This window comes from Schistocerca americana, chromosome 6 (assembly GCF_021461395.2).
Source record: "Schistocerca americana isolate TAMUIC-IGC-003095 chromosome 6, iqSchAmer2.1, whole genome shotgun sequence".
NCBI lineage: Eukaryota > Metazoa > Arthropoda > Insecta > Orthoptera > Acrididae > Schistocerca > Schistocerca americana.
In genome coordinates, this window is record NC_060124.1 from 616,319,739 (window position 1) to 616,336,148 (window position 16,410).

Below are 16,410 nucleotides of genomic sequence, written 5' to 3' on the forward strand. Positions count from 1 at the left end.
CTTCTTACAGTCGGTGCTTGGAGCATTCCCAGTGAGACCAGTATTAGTTTCCGATACACCACTGCAGGTTCAAAGTATTCCTTGGACCTTCACATTGACGATGAAACACAGAAATTGCATCGGAATTAAATACAAAAGACACAATGCCGCTGTAAGTACAAGAATTGAGACTTTTCTTACGGTCGGTGCTTTAAGAAATCCCTGTGAGACCAGTATTAGTTTCCGATACACCACTGCAGGTTCAATGTATTCCTTGGACCTTCACATTGACGATGAAACACAGAAATCGCATCGGTATTAAATACAAAAGGCACAATGCCGCCTTAAGTACAAGAATAGAGACTCTTCTTACAGTCGGTGTTTTGAGCATTCCCTGTGAGACCAATATTTGTATCCGATACACCACTGCAGGTTCAATGTATTTCTTGGACCTTCACATTGACGATGAAACACAGAAATCGCATCGGAATTAAATACAAGAAGCACAATGCCGCGTAAGTACAAGATCAGAGACTCTTCTACAGTCTGTGCCTTTAACACTCCCTGTGTGACCAGTATTAGTTTCCGATGCACCACTGCAGGCTCAATGTATTCCTTGGACCTAAACATTGACGATGAAACCCAAAAAATTACATTAGAATGAAATACAAAAGGCACAATGCCGCCTTTAGTGCAAGATGCGTGATACTTCTTAGAATCTGTACTTTGATCCTTTAATGCGAGACCAGAATTAGTTTCCGATACACGACTGCAGGTTCAAAGTATTCCTCGGACATTCAAATTGACTATGAAACGCAGAAAGCGCATCGGAATGAAATTCAAAAGGCACAATGCCGGCATAAGTACAAGAATAGAGACTCCTCTTACAGTTAGTGCTTTGAGCATTCCCTCTGAGGCCAGTATTAATTTCCGATACACCACTGCAGGTTCAATGTATTCCTTGTCATACACATTGACGATGAAACACTGAAATTACATCGGAATTAGATACAAAAGGCACAATGCCGCCTTAAGTACAAGAATAGAGACTCTTCTTACAGTCGGTGATTTGAGCATTCCCTGTGAGACCAGTATTAGTTTCCGATACACCACTGCAGGTTCAATGTATTCCTTGGACCATCACATTGACGATGAAACACAGAAATTGCATCGGAATTAAATACAAAAGTCACAATGCCGCCGTAAGTAAAAGAATTGAGACTCTTCTTACGGTCGGTGCTTTAAGCAATCCCTGTGAGACCAGTATTAGTTTCCGATACACCACTGCAGGTTCAATGTATTTCTTGGACCTTCACATTGACAATGAAACACACAAATCGCATCGGAATTAAATACAAAAAGCACAATGTCGCCTTAAGTTCAAGAATACAGACTCTTCTTACAGTCGGTGCTTGGAGCATTCCCAGTGAGACCTGTATTAGTTTCCGATACACCACAGCAGGTTCAAAATATTCCTTGGACCCTCACATTGACGATGAAACACATAAATCGCATCGGAATTAAATGCAAAATACACATTGACGCCTTAAGTACAAGAATAGAGACTCTTCTTACAGTCGGTGTTTTGAGCATTCCCTGTGAGACCAGTATTAGTTTCCGAAACACCACTGCAGGTTCAATGTATTCCTTGGACATACACATTGACGATGAAACACTGAAATTACATCGGAATTAAATACAAAAGGCACAATGCCGTCTTAATTGCAAGAATAGAGACTCTTCTTACAGTCGGTGCTTGGAGCATTCCCTGTGAGACCAGTATTAGTTTCTGATAGACCACTGCCGGTTCAATCTATTCATAGGATTTTCACATTGACGAAGTAACACAGAAATCGCATCGGAGTTAATTACAATAGGCAAAATGACGCCTTAAATACAAGAAAAGAGACTCTTCTTACAGGCGGTGCTTTGAGCATTCCCTGTGAGACCAGTATTAGCTTCCGATACGCCACTGCAGGTACAATGTATTCCTTGGACCTTCACATTGACGATGAAACACATAAATCGCATCGGAATTAAATACAAAAAGCACAATGCCGCCGAAAGTACAAGAATAGAGACTCTTCTTACAGTCGGTGTTTTCAGCATTCCCTGTGAGACCAATTTTTGTTTCCGATACACCACTGCAGGTTCAATGTATTTCTTGGACCTTCACATTGACGATGAAACACAGAAATCGCATCGGAATTAAATACAAGAAGCACAATGCCGCGTAAGTACAAGATCAGAGACTCTTCAACAGTCTGTGCCTTGAACACTCTCTGTGTGACCAGTATTAATTTCCAATGCACCACTGCAGGCTCAATGTATTCCTTGGACCTAAACATTGACGATGAAACACAGAAATTACATTAGAATGAAATACAAAAGGCACAATGCCGCCTTTAGTACAAGATGCGTGATACGTCTTAGAATCTGTACTTTGATCCTTTAATGTGAGACCAGTATTAGTTTCCGATACACCACTGCAGGTTCAATGTATTCCTCGGACCTGCAAAATGACTATGAAACGGAGAAAGCGCATCGGAATGAAATACAAAAGGCACAATGCCGGCTTAAGTACAAGAATAGAGACTCCTCTTACAGTTAGTGCTTTGAGCATTCCCTGTGAGGCCAGTATTAATTTCCGATACACCACTGCAGGTTCAATGTATTCCTTGTCATACACATTGACGATGAAACACTGAAATTACATCGGAATTAAATACTAAAGGCACAATGCCGCCTTAAGTACAAGAATAGAGACTCTTCTTACAGTCGGTGCTTTGAGCATTCCCTGTGAGACCAGTATTAGTTTCCGAGACACCACTGCAGGATCAATGAATTCCTTGGAACTTCACATTGCCGATGAAACACAGTAATTACATCGGAATGAAATACAAAAGGCACAATGCCGCCTTAATTGCAAGAATAGAGACTCTTCTTACAGTCGGTGCTTTGAGCATTCCCTGGGAGACCAGTATTAGTTTCCGATACACCACTGCAGTTTCAATGTATTCCTTGGATCTTCAAATTGACGATGAATCACAGATATCGCATCGGAATTAAATACAAAAGTCACAATGCCGCCTTAAGTACAAGAACAGAGACTCTTCTTACAGCCGGTGCTTTGAGCATTCCCTGTGAGGCCAGTATTAGTTTCCGATACACCACTGCAGGTTCAAAGTATTTCTTGGACATTCACATTGACTATGAAACACAGAAATCGCATTTGAATTAAATGGAAAAGGCACAATGCCGCGTTAAGTACAAGAATAGAGACTCCTCTTGCAGTCGGTGTTTTGAGCATTCCCTGTGAGACTAGTATTAGTTTCCGATACACCACTGCTGGTTCAATGTATTCCTTGGACCTTCACATTCACGATGGAACACAGAAATCGATTCGGAATTAAATACAAAGGGCACAATGTCGCCTTAAGTTCAAGAAAACAGACTCTTCCTACAGTCGGTGCTTGGAGCATTCCCAGTGAGACCAGTATTAGTTTCCGATACACCACTGCAGGTTCAAAGTATTCCTTGGACCTTCACATTGACGATGAAACACAGAAATTGCATCGGAATTAAATGCAAAATACACAATGTCGCCTTAAGTACAAGAATAGAGACTCTTCCGACAGTCGGTGTTTTGAGCATTCCCTGTGAGACCAGTATTAGTTTCCGATACACCACTGCAGATTCAATGTATTCCTTGGACATACACATTGACGATGAAACACTGAAAAACATCGGAATTAAATACAAAAGGCACAATGCCGCCTTAAGTACAAGAATAGAGAGTCTTCTTACAGTCGGTGCTTTGAGCATTCCCTGTGAGACCAGTATTAGTTTCTGATACACGACTGCAGGTTCAATGTATTCCTTGGAGTTTCACATTGACGATGAGTCACAGAAGTTACATCGGAATTATATACAAAAGGCACAATGCCGCCTTAAGTACACGAATAGAGACTCTTCTTACAGTCGGTGCTTTGAGAATTCCCTGTGAGACCAGTATTAGACTCCGAAACACCACTGCAGGTTCCATGTATTCCTTGGACCTTCACATTGGCGATGAAACACTGACATTACATCGGAATTAAATACAAAAGGCACAATGCCGCCTTAAGTGCAAGAAGAGTGAGACTTTATAGTCTGTGCTTTGATCGTTTCCAGTGAGACCATTATTAGCTTCCGATTCATCACTGCTGGTTCAATGTATTCCTTGGACCTTCACATTGGCGATGAAACACAGATATCGCATCGGAATTAAATACAAAAGGCACAATGTCGCCTTAAGTGCAAGAATAGAGACTCTTCTTACAGTCGGTGCTTTGAAAATTCCCTGTGAGACCAGTATTAGTTTCTGATAGACCAATGCCGGTTCAATTTATTCCACGGACTTTAACATTGACGTAGAAACAAAGAAATCGCATCGGAGTTAAATACAAAAGGCAAAATGCCACCTTCAATACAAGAATACAGACTCTTCTTACAGTCGGTGATTTGAGCATTCCCTGTGAGACCAGTATTAGTTTCCGATACACCACTGCAGGTTCAATGTATTCCTTGGACCTTCACATTGACGATGAAACACAGAAATTGCATCGGAATTAAATACAAAAGTCACAATGCCGCCGTAAGTAAAAGAATTGAGACTCTTCTTACGGTCGGTGCTTTAAGCAATCCCTGTGAGACCAGTATTAGTTTCCGATACACCACTGCAGGTTCAATGTATTTCTTGGACCTTCACATTGACAATGAAACACACAAATCGCATCGGAATTAAATACAAAAGCACAATGTCGCCTTAAGTTCAAGAATACAGACTCTTCTTACAGTCGGTGCTTGGAGCATTCCCAGTGAGACCAGTATTAGTTTCCGATACACCACAGCAGGTTCAAAATATTCCTTGGACCCTCACATTGACGATGAAACACATAAATCGCATCGGAATCAAATACAAAATTCAATTTGACGCCTTAAGTACAAGAATAGAGACTCTTCTTACAGTCGGTGTTTTGAGCATTCCCTGTGAGACCAGTATTAGTTTCCGAAACACCACTGCAGGTTCAATGTATTCCTTGGACATACACATTGACGATGAAACACTGAAATTACATCGGAATTAAATACAAAAGGCACAATGTCGCCTTAAGTACAAGAATAGAGACTCTTCTTACAGTCGGTGTTTTGAGCATTCCCTGTGAGACCAGTATTAGTTTCCGAAACACCACTGCAGGTTCAATGTATTCCTTGGACATACACATTGACGATGAAACACTGAAATTACATCGGAATTAAATACAAAAGGCACAATGCCGCTTTAAGTACAAGAATAGAGACTCTTCTTACAGTCGGTGCTTTGAGCATTCCCTGTGAGACCAGTATTAGTTTCCGATACACCACTGCAGGATCAATGTATTCCTTGGAAGTTCACATTGGCGATGAAACACAGTAATTACATCGGAATGAAATACAAAAGCCACAATGCCGCATTAATTGCAAGAATAGAGACTCTTCTTACAGTCGGTGCTTTGAGCATTCCCTGTGAGACCAGTATTAGTTTCTGATAGACCACTGCCGGTTCAATCTATTCTTAGGATTTTCTCATTGACGAAGTAACACAGAAATCGCATCGGAGTTAATTACAAAAGGCAAAATGACGCCTTAAATACAAGAATAGAGACTCTTCTTACAGCCGGTGCTTTGAGCATTCCCTGTGAGGCCAGTATTAGTTTCCGATACACCACTGCAGGTTCAAAGTATTTCTTGGACATTCACATTGACTATGAAACACAGAAATCGCATTTGAATTAAATGGAAAAGGCACAATGCCGCCTTAAGTACAAGAAAAGGGACTCCTCTTGCAGTCGGTGTTTTGAGCATTCCCTGTGAGACCAGTATTAGTTTCCGATACACCACTGCTGGTTCAATGTATTCCTTGGACCTTCACATTCACGACGAAACACAGAAATCGATTCGGAATTAAATACAAAGGGCAAAATGCCGCCTTAAGTACAAGAATAGAGACTCTTCTTACAGTCGGTGTTTTGAGCATTCCCTGTGAGACCAGTATTAGTTTCCGATACACCACTGCAGGTTCAATGTATTCCTTGGACATACACATTGACGAAGAAATACTGAAATGACATCAGAATTAAATACAAAAGGCACAATGCCGCCTTAAGTGCTAGAAGAGTGAGACTTCTTGAGTCTGTGCCTTGATCCTTTCCTGTGAGACCAGTATTAGTTTCCGATACACCACTGCAGGCTCAATGTATTCCTTGGACCTTCACATTGACGATGAAACACAGAAATCGCATCGGAATTAAATACAAAAGGTACAATGCCGCCTTAATTACAAGAACAGAGACTCTTCTTACAGTCGGTGCTTTGAGCATTCCCTGCGAGGCCAGTAATAGTTTCCGATACACCACTGCAGGTTCAATGTATTCTTTGGACCTTCACGTTCACGATGAAACACAGAAATCGCATCGGAATTAAATGCAAAAGGCACAATGCCGCCTTAAGTACAAGAATAGAGACACTTCTTAAAGTCGGTGCTTTTAGCATTGCCTTTGAGAGCAGTATTAGTATCCGATACACCACTGCAGGTTCAAAGTATTCCTTGGACCTTCACATTGACTATGAAACACAGAAATCGCATCGGAATTAAATACAAAAGGCACAATGCCGGCTTAAGTACAAGAATAGAGACTCTTCTTACAGTTAGTGCTTTGAGCATTCCTTGTGAGACCAGTATTAGTTTCCGATACACCACTGCTGGTTCAATGTATTCCTTGGACCTTCGCATTGACGATGAAACACAGAAATCGCATCGGAATTAAATACAAAAGGCACAATGCCGCCTTAATTACAAGAATAGGGACTCTTCTTACATTCGGTGCTTTGAGCATTCCCTGTGAGACCAGTAATAGTTTCCGATACACCACTGCAGGTTCAATGTATTCCTTGGACCCTCACGTTCACGATGAAACACAGAAATCGCATCGGAATTAAATGCAAAAGGTACAATGCCGCCTTAAGTAGAAGAATAGAGACACTTCTTACAGTCGGTGCTTTGAGGATTGCCTCTGAGAGCAGTATTAGTTTCCGATACAACACTGCGGGTTCAATGTATTGCTTGGACCTTCACATTGACTATGAAACACAGAAATCGCATCGGAATGAAATACAAAAATCACAAGGCCGCCTTAAGTACAAGAATAGAGACTCTTCTTACAGTTGGTGCTTTGAGCATTCCCTATGAGACCAATATTAGTTTCCAAAACACCACTGCAGGTTCAAAGTATTCCTTGCACCTTCACATTGACTATGAAACACAGAAATCGCATCGGAATTAAATACAAAAGACACAATGCCGCCTTAAGTACAAGAATAGAGACACTTCTTACAAGCGGTGCTTTGAGCATTAACTCCGAGACCAGTATTAGTTTCCGATACACCACTGCAGGTTCAAGGTATTCCTTGGACCTTCACATTGACTATGAATCACAGATATCGCATCGGAATTAAATACAAAAGGCACAAGGCCGCCTTAAGTACAAGAATAGAGGCACTTCTTACAGTCGGTGCTTTGAGCATTCTCTCTGAGAGCAGTATTGGTTTCCGATACACCACTGCAGGTTCAATGTATTCCTTGGACCTTCACATTGACTATGAAACACAGAAATCGCATCGGAATTAGATACAAAATGCACAAGGCCGCCTTAAGTACAAGAATAGAGACTCTTCTTACAGTTGGTGCTTTGAGCATTCCCTATGAGACCAGTATTAGTTTCCAAAACACCACTGCAGGTTCAAAGTATTCCTTGGACATACACATTGACGATGAAACACTGAAATTACATCGGAATTAAATGCAAAAGGCACAATGCCGCTTTAAGTGCAAGATCAGTTAGACTTCTTAGAGTCTGTGCTTTGATCCTTTCCTGTGAGACCAGTATTAGTTTCCGATACACCACTGCAGGTTCAATGTAATTCTTGGACCTTCACATTGACATTGAGGCACAGAAACCGAATCGGAATTGAATACAAAACCCAAATTGTAGCCGTAAGTACAAGAATAGAGAATCTTCTTACAGTCGGTGATTTGAGCATTCCCTGTGAGACCAGTATTAGTTTCTGATACACCACTGCAGGGTCAATGTATTCCTTGGACCTGCACATTGACGATGAAACACAGAAATCTCATCGGAATTAAATATAAAAGGCACAATGCCGCCTTAAGTACAAGAATAGAGACACTTCTTACAGTCGGTGATTTGAGCATTCCCTGTGAGACCAGTATTAGTTTCCAATACACCACTGCAGGTTCAATGTATTCCTTGGACATACACATTGACGATGAAACACTGAAATTACATCGGAATTAAATACAAAAGGCACCATGACGTCTTAAGTGCAAGAAGAGCGAGACTTCTTAGAGCCTGTGCCATGATCCTTTCCTGTGAGACCAGAATTAGTTTCCGATACACCACTGCTGGTTCAATGTATTCCTTTGATCTTCACATTGACGATGAAACACAGAAATCGCATCGGAATTTAATACAAAAGGCACAATGCAGCCTTATGTACAAGAATAGAGACTCTTCTTACAGTCGGTGCTTTGAGTTTTCCCTGTGAGACCAGTAGTAGTTTCCGATACACCACTGCAGGTTCAATGTATCCCTTGGACCTTCACATTGACGATGACACACAGAAATCGCATCGGAATTAAATACAAAAGGCACAATACCGCCTTAGGTACAAGAATGCAGACTCTTCTTACAGTCGGTGCTTTGAGAATTCCCTGTTAGACCAGTATTAGTTTCCGATACAACACTGCAAGTTCATTTGGATTCCTTGGACATACACATGGACGATGAAACACTGAAATTACATCGGAATTAAATACAAAAGGCACAATGCCGCCTTAATTGCAAGAAGAGAGAGACTTCTTAGAGTCCGTGCTTTGATGCTTTCCTGTGAGACCAGTATTAGTTTCCGATACACCACTGCTGGTTCAATGTACTCCATGAATCTTCTCATTGACGATGAAACACAGAAATCACATCGGAATTAAATGCAAAAGGCACAATGCCGCCTTAAGTACAAGAATAGAGATTCTTCTTACAGTCGGTGCTTTGAGCATTCTCTGTGAGACCAGCATTAGTTTCCGATACACCACTGCAGGTTCAATGTATTCCTTGGACCATCACATTGACGATGAAACACAGAAATCGCATTGGAATTAAATACAAAACGCACAATGCCGCCTTAAGTACAAGAATAGAGACTCTTCTTACAGTCGTTTCTTTGAGCATTCCCAGTGAGTATAGTATTAGTTTCCGATACACCACTGCAGGTTCAATGTATTGCTTGGACCTTCAAATTGATGATGAAACAATGAAATCGCATCGGAATTAAATACAAAAGGCACAATGTTGCCTTAAGTACAAGAATAGAGACTCTTCTTACACTCGGTGCTTTGAGCATTCCCTGTGGGACCAGTATTAGTTTCCAATACACCACTGCAGGTTCAATGTATTCCTTGAACATACACATTGACGATGAAACACTGAAATTACATCGGAATTAAATACAAAAGGCACAATGCCGCCTTAAGTGCAAGAAAAGTGAGACTTCTTAGAGTCTGTGCTTTGATCCTATCCTGTGAGACCAGTATTAGTTTCCGATACACCACTGCAGGTTCAATGTATTCCTTGGACCTTCACATTTACGATGAAACACAGAAATCGCATCGGAATGAAATACAAAAATCACATTGTCTCCTTATGTACAAGAATACAGACTCTTCTTACAGTCTGTGCATTCAGCGTTCCCTGTGTGACCAGTATTAGTTTCCGTTACACCACTGCTGTTTCAATGTATTCCTTGGACCTTCACATTGACGATAAAACACAGAAATCGCGTCGCAATTACATACAATAAGCACAATGCCGTCTTAAGTACAAGAATAGAGACTCTTCTTACAGCCGGTGCTTTGAGCATTTCCTGTGAGACCAGTATTAGTTTCCGATACACCATTGCATGTTCAACGTATTCTTTGGACCTTCACATTGACGATGAAACACAGAAATCGCATAGGAATTAAATACAAAAGGCACAATGCCGCCTTAAGTACAAAAATAGAGACTCTTCTTACAGTCGGTGCTTTGAGCATTCCCTGTGAGACCAGTATTAGTTTCCGATACACCACTGCAGGTTCAAAGTATTCCTTGGACCATCACATTGACGATGAAACACAGAAATCGCGTCGGAATTGAATACAAAAGGCACAATGCCGCCTTAAGTACAAGAATAGAGACTTTTCTTACAGTCGGTGCTTTGAGCATTCCCTGTGAGACCAGTATTAGTTACCGATACACCACTGCCGGTTCAATGTATTCCTTGGACATACACATTGACGATGAAACACTGAAATTACATCGGAATTAAATGCAAAAGGCACAATGCCGCTTTAAGTGCAAGAACAGTTAGACTTCTTAGAGTCTGTGCTTTGAACCTTTCCTGTGAGACCAGTATTAGTTTCCGATACACCACTGCAGGTTCAATGTAATTCTTGGACCTTCACATTGACATTGAGACACAGAAATCGAATCGGAATTGAATACAAAACCCAAATTGTCGCCGTAAGTACAAGAATAGAGAACCTACTTACAGTCGGTGATTTGAGCATTCCCTGTGAGACCAGTATTAGTTTCCGATACACAACTGCAGGGTCAATGAATTCCTTGGACCTGCACATTGACGATGAAACACAGAAATCTCATCGGAATTAAATATAAAAGGCACAATGCCGCCTTAAGTACAAGAATAGAGACATTTCTTACAGTCGGTGCTTTGAGCATTCCCTGTGAGACCAGTATTAGTTACCGATACACCACTGCTGGTTCAATGTATTCCTTGGACATACACATTGAAAATGAAACACTGAGATTACATCGGATTTAAATACAAAAGGCACAATGCCGCCTTAAGTACAAGCATAGAGATTCTTCTTACAGTCGGTGCTTTGAGCATTCCCTGTGAGACCAGTTTTAGTTTCCGATACACCACTGCAGGTTCAATGTATTTCTTGGACATACACATTGACGATGAAACACTGAAATTACATCGGAATTAAATAAAAAAGGCACCATGTCGCCTTAATTGCAAGAAGATCGAGACTTCTTAGAGCCTGTGCCATGATCCTTTCCTGTGAGACCAGTATTAGTTTCCGATACACCACTGCTGGTTCAATGTATTCCTTTGATCTTCACATTGACGATGAAACACAGAAATCGCTTCGGAATTTAATACAAAAGGCACAATGCCGCCTTATGTACAAGAATAGAGACTCTTCTTACAGTCGGTGCTTTGAGTATTCCCTGTGAGACCAGTAGTAGTTTCCGATACCCCACTGCAGGTTCAATGTATTCCTTGGACCTTCACATTGACGATGACACACAGAAATCGCATCGGAATTAAATACAAGAGGCACAATCCCGCCTTAGGTACAAGAATGCAGACTCTTCTTACAGTCGGTGCTTTGAGAATTCCCCGTTAGACCAGTATTAGTTTCCGATACAACACTGCAAGTTCAATGTATCCCTTGGACATACACATGGACGATGAAACACTGAAATTACATCGGAATTAAATACAAAAGGCACAATGCCGCCTTAATTGCAAGAAGAGAGAGACTTCTTAGAGTCTGTGCTTTGATGCTTTCCTGTGAGACCAGTATTAGTTTCCGATACACCACTGCTGGTTCAATGTACTCCATGAATCTTCTCATTGACGATGAAACACAGAAATCACATCGGAATTGAATGCAAAAGGCACAATGCCGCCTTAAGTACAAGAATAGAGATTCTTCTTATAGTCGGTGCTTTGAGCATTCTCAGTGAGACCAGCATTAGTTTCCAATGCACCACTGCAGGTTCAATGTATTCCTTGGACCATCACATTGACGATGAAACACAGAAATCACATCGGAATTGAATGCAAAAGGCACAATGCCGCCTTAAGTACAAGAATAGAGATTCTTCTTATAGTCGGTGCTTTGAGCATTCTCAGTGAGACCAGTATTAGTTTCCAATACACCACTGCAGGTTCAATGTATTCCTTGGACATACACATTGACGATGAAACACTGAGACTACATCGGAATTAAATACAAAAGGCACAATGCCGCCTGATGTACAAGAATAGAGACTCTTCTTACAGTCGGTGCTTTGAGCATTCCCTGTGAGCCACTATTAGTTTCCGATAGACCACTGCTGGTTCAATGTATTCCTTGGACCTTCACATTGACGATGAAACTCAGATATCGCATCGGAATAAAATACAAAAGCCACAATGCCGCCTTAAGTACAAGAATAGGGACTCTTCTTACAGTCGGTGCTTTGAGCATTCCCTGTGAGACCAGTATTAGTTTCCGATACACCACTGCAGGTTCAATGAATTCCTTGGACATCCACATTGACGATGAAACACTGAAATTACATCGGAATTAAATACAAAAGTCACAATGCCGCCTTAAGTGCAAGAAGAGTGAGACTTGTTAGAGTCTGTGCTTTGATCCTTTCCTGTGAGACCAGTATTAGTCTCCGATACACCACTGCAGGTTCAATGTATTCCTTGGACCTTCAAATTGAAGATAAAACACAGAATTCGCATCGGAATTAAATACAAAAAGCACAATGCGGCCTTAAGTACAAGAATAGAGACTCTTCTTACAGTCGGTGCTTTGAGCATTCCCTGTGTGACCAGTAATAGTTTCCAATTCACCACTGCAGGTTCAGTGTATTCCTTGGACATACACATTGACGATGAAACACTGAAATTAGATCGGAATTAAATACAAAAGGCACCATGTCGCCTTAATTGCAAGAAGATCGAGACTTCTTAGAGCCTGTGCCATGATCCTTTCCTGTGAGACCAGTATTAGTTTCCGATACACCACTGCTGGTTCAATGTATTCCTTTGATCTTCACATTGACGATGAAACACAGAAATCGCTTCGGAATTTAATACAAAAGGCACAATGCCGCCTTATGTACAAGAATAGAGACTCTTCTTACAGTCGGTGCTTTGAGTATTCCCTGTGAGACCAGTAGTAGTTTCCGATACCCCACTGCAGGTTCAATGTATTCCTTGGACCTTCACATTGACGATGACACACAGAAATCGCATCGGAATTAAATACAAGAGGCACAATCCCGCCTTAGGTACAAGAATGCAGACTCTTCTTACAGTCGGTGCTTTGAGAATTCCCCGTTAGACCAGTATTAGTTTCCGATACAACACTGCAAGTTCAATGTATCCCTTGGACATACACATGGACGATGAAACACCGAAATTACATCGGAATTAAATACAAAAGCCACAATGCCGCTTTAATTGCAAGAAGAGAGAGACTTCTTAGAGTCTGTGCTTTGATGCTTTCTTGTGAGACCAGTATTAGTTTCCGATACACCACTGCTGGTTCAATGTACTCCATGAATCTTCTCATTGACGATGAAACACAGAAATCACATCGGAATTGAATGCAAAAGGCACAATGCCGCCTTAAGTACAAGAATAGAGATTCTTCTTATAGTCGGTGCTTTGAGCATTCTCAGTGAGACCAGCATTAGTTTCCAATGCACCACTGCAGGTTCAATGTATTCCTTGGACCATCACATTGACGATGAAACACAGAAATCACATCGGAATTGAATGCAAAAGGCACAATGCCGCCTTAAGTACAAGAATAGAGATTCTTCTTATAGTCGGTGCTTTGAGCATTCTCAGTGAGACCAGTATTAGTTTCCAATACACCACTGCAGGTTCAATGTATTCCTTGGACATACACATTGACGATGAAACACTGAGACTACATCGGAATTAAATACAAAAGGCACAATGCCGCCTGATGTACAAGAATAGAGACTCTTCTTACAGTCGGTGCTTTGAGCATTCCCTGTGAGCCACTATTAGTTTCCGATAGACCACTGCTGGTTCAATGTATTCCTTGGACCTTCACATTGACGATGAAACTCAGATATCGCATCTGAATAAAATACAAAAGCCACAATGCCGCCTTAAGTACAAGAATAGGGACTCTTCTTACAGTCGGTGCTTTGAGCATTCCCTGTGAGACCAGTATTAGTTTCCGATACACCACTGCAGGTTCAATGAATTCCTTGGACATCCACATTGACGATGAAACACTGAAATTACATCGGAATTAAATACAAAAGTCACAATGCCGCCTTAAGTGCAAGAAGAGTGAGACTTGTTAGAGTCTGTGCTTTGATCCTTTCCTGTGAGACCAGTATTAGTCTCCGATACACCACTGCAGGTTCAATGTATTCCTTGGACCTTCAAATTGAAGATAAAACACAGAATTCGCATCGGAATTAAATACAAAAGGCACAATGCGGCCTTAAGTACAAGAATAGAGACTCTTCTTACAGTCGGTGCTTTGAGCATTCCCTGTGTGACCAGTAATAGTTTCCAATTCACCACTGCAGGTTCAGTGTATTCCTTGGACATACACATTGACGATGAAACACTAAAATTACATCGGAATTAAATACAAAAGGCACAATGCCGCTTTCAGTGCAAGAAGAGTGAGACTTCTTAGAGTCTGTGCTCTGATCTTTTCCTGTGAGACCAGTATTAGTTTCCGATACACTACTGCAGGTTCAAGGTAATCCTTGGACCTTAGCATTGATGATGAAACACAGAAATTACATCGGAATTATATTCAAAAGGCACAATGCCGCCTTAAGTACAAGAATAGAGACTCTTCTTACAGTCGGTGTTTGAGCATTCCCTGTGAGACCAGTATAAGTTTCCGATACACCACTGCAGGTTCAATGTATTCCTTGGACCTTCCCATTTACGACGAAACACTGAATTTACATCGGAATTAAATACAAAAGGCACAATGCCGCCTTAAGTACAAGAAGAGTGAGACTTCTTAGGGTCTGTGCTTTGATCCTTTCCTGTGAGACCAGTATTAGTTTCCGATACACTACTGCAGGTTCAAGGTAATCCTTGGACCTTCACATTGACGATAAAACAAAGAAACCGCATCGGAATTATATACAAAAGGCACAATGCCGCCTTATGTACAAGAATAGAGACTCTTCTTGCATTCGTTGCTTTGAGCATTCCCTATGAGACCAGTATTAGTTTCCGATACACCACTGCAAGTTCATGTATTCCTTGGACATACACATTGACGATGAAACACATAAATTACATCGGAATTAAATACAAAAGGCACAATGCTGCCTTAAGTACATGAATAGAGACTCTTCTTACAGTCGGTGCTTTGAGCATTCCCTGTGAGACCAGTATTTGTTTCCGATACACCACTGCAGGTTCAATGTATTCCTTGGACCTTCGCATTGACGATGAAACACAGAAATCTCATCGGAATTAAATATAAGAGACACAATGTCGCCTTAAGTACAAGAATAGATACACTTCTTGCAGTCGGTGCTTTGAGCATTCCCTGTGAGACCAGTATTAGTTTCCTATACACCACTGCAGGTTCAATGTATTCCTTGGACATACACATTGACGATGAAACACTGAGATTACATCGGAATTAAATACAAAAGGCACAATGCCGCCTGAAGTACAAGAATAGAGACTCTTCTTACAGTCGGTGCTTTGAGCATTCCCTGTGCGACTAGTATTAGTTTCCGATACACCTCTGCAGGTTCAATGTATTTCTTGGGCCTTCACATTGACGATGAAACACAGAAATCGCACCGCAATTAAATACAAAAGGCACAATGCCGCCGTAAGTACAAGAATAGAGACTCTTCTTTCAGTCGGTGCTTTGAGCATTCACTGTGAGACCAGTGTTAGTTTCCGATACACCACTGCAGGTTCAATGTATTCCTTGGACATACATATTGACGATGAAACACATAAATTACATCGGAATTAAATACAAAAGGCACAATGCCGCCTTAAGTCCAAGAATGTAGACTCTTCTTACAGTCGTTGCTATGAGCATTCCCTGTGAGACCAGTATTGGTTTCCGATATAGCACTGCAGGTTCAATGTATTCCTTGGAAGTAAACATTGACGATGAAACACTGAGAACACATCGGAATTAAATATAAAAGGCACAATGCCGCTTTAAGTACAAGAATGGAGACACTTCTTACAGATGGTGCTTTGAGCATTCCCTGTGAGACCAGTATTAGTTTCCAATACACCACTGCAGGTTCATTGTATTCCTTGGACGTAAACATTGACGATGAAACACTGAAATTACATGGGAATTAAAAACAAAAAGCACAATGCCGCTTAAGTACAAGAATAGAGCTCTTCTTACAGTCGGTGTTTGAGCATTCCCTGTGAGAAGAGTATTAGTTTCCGATACACCACTGCACGTTCAATGTATTCGTTGGA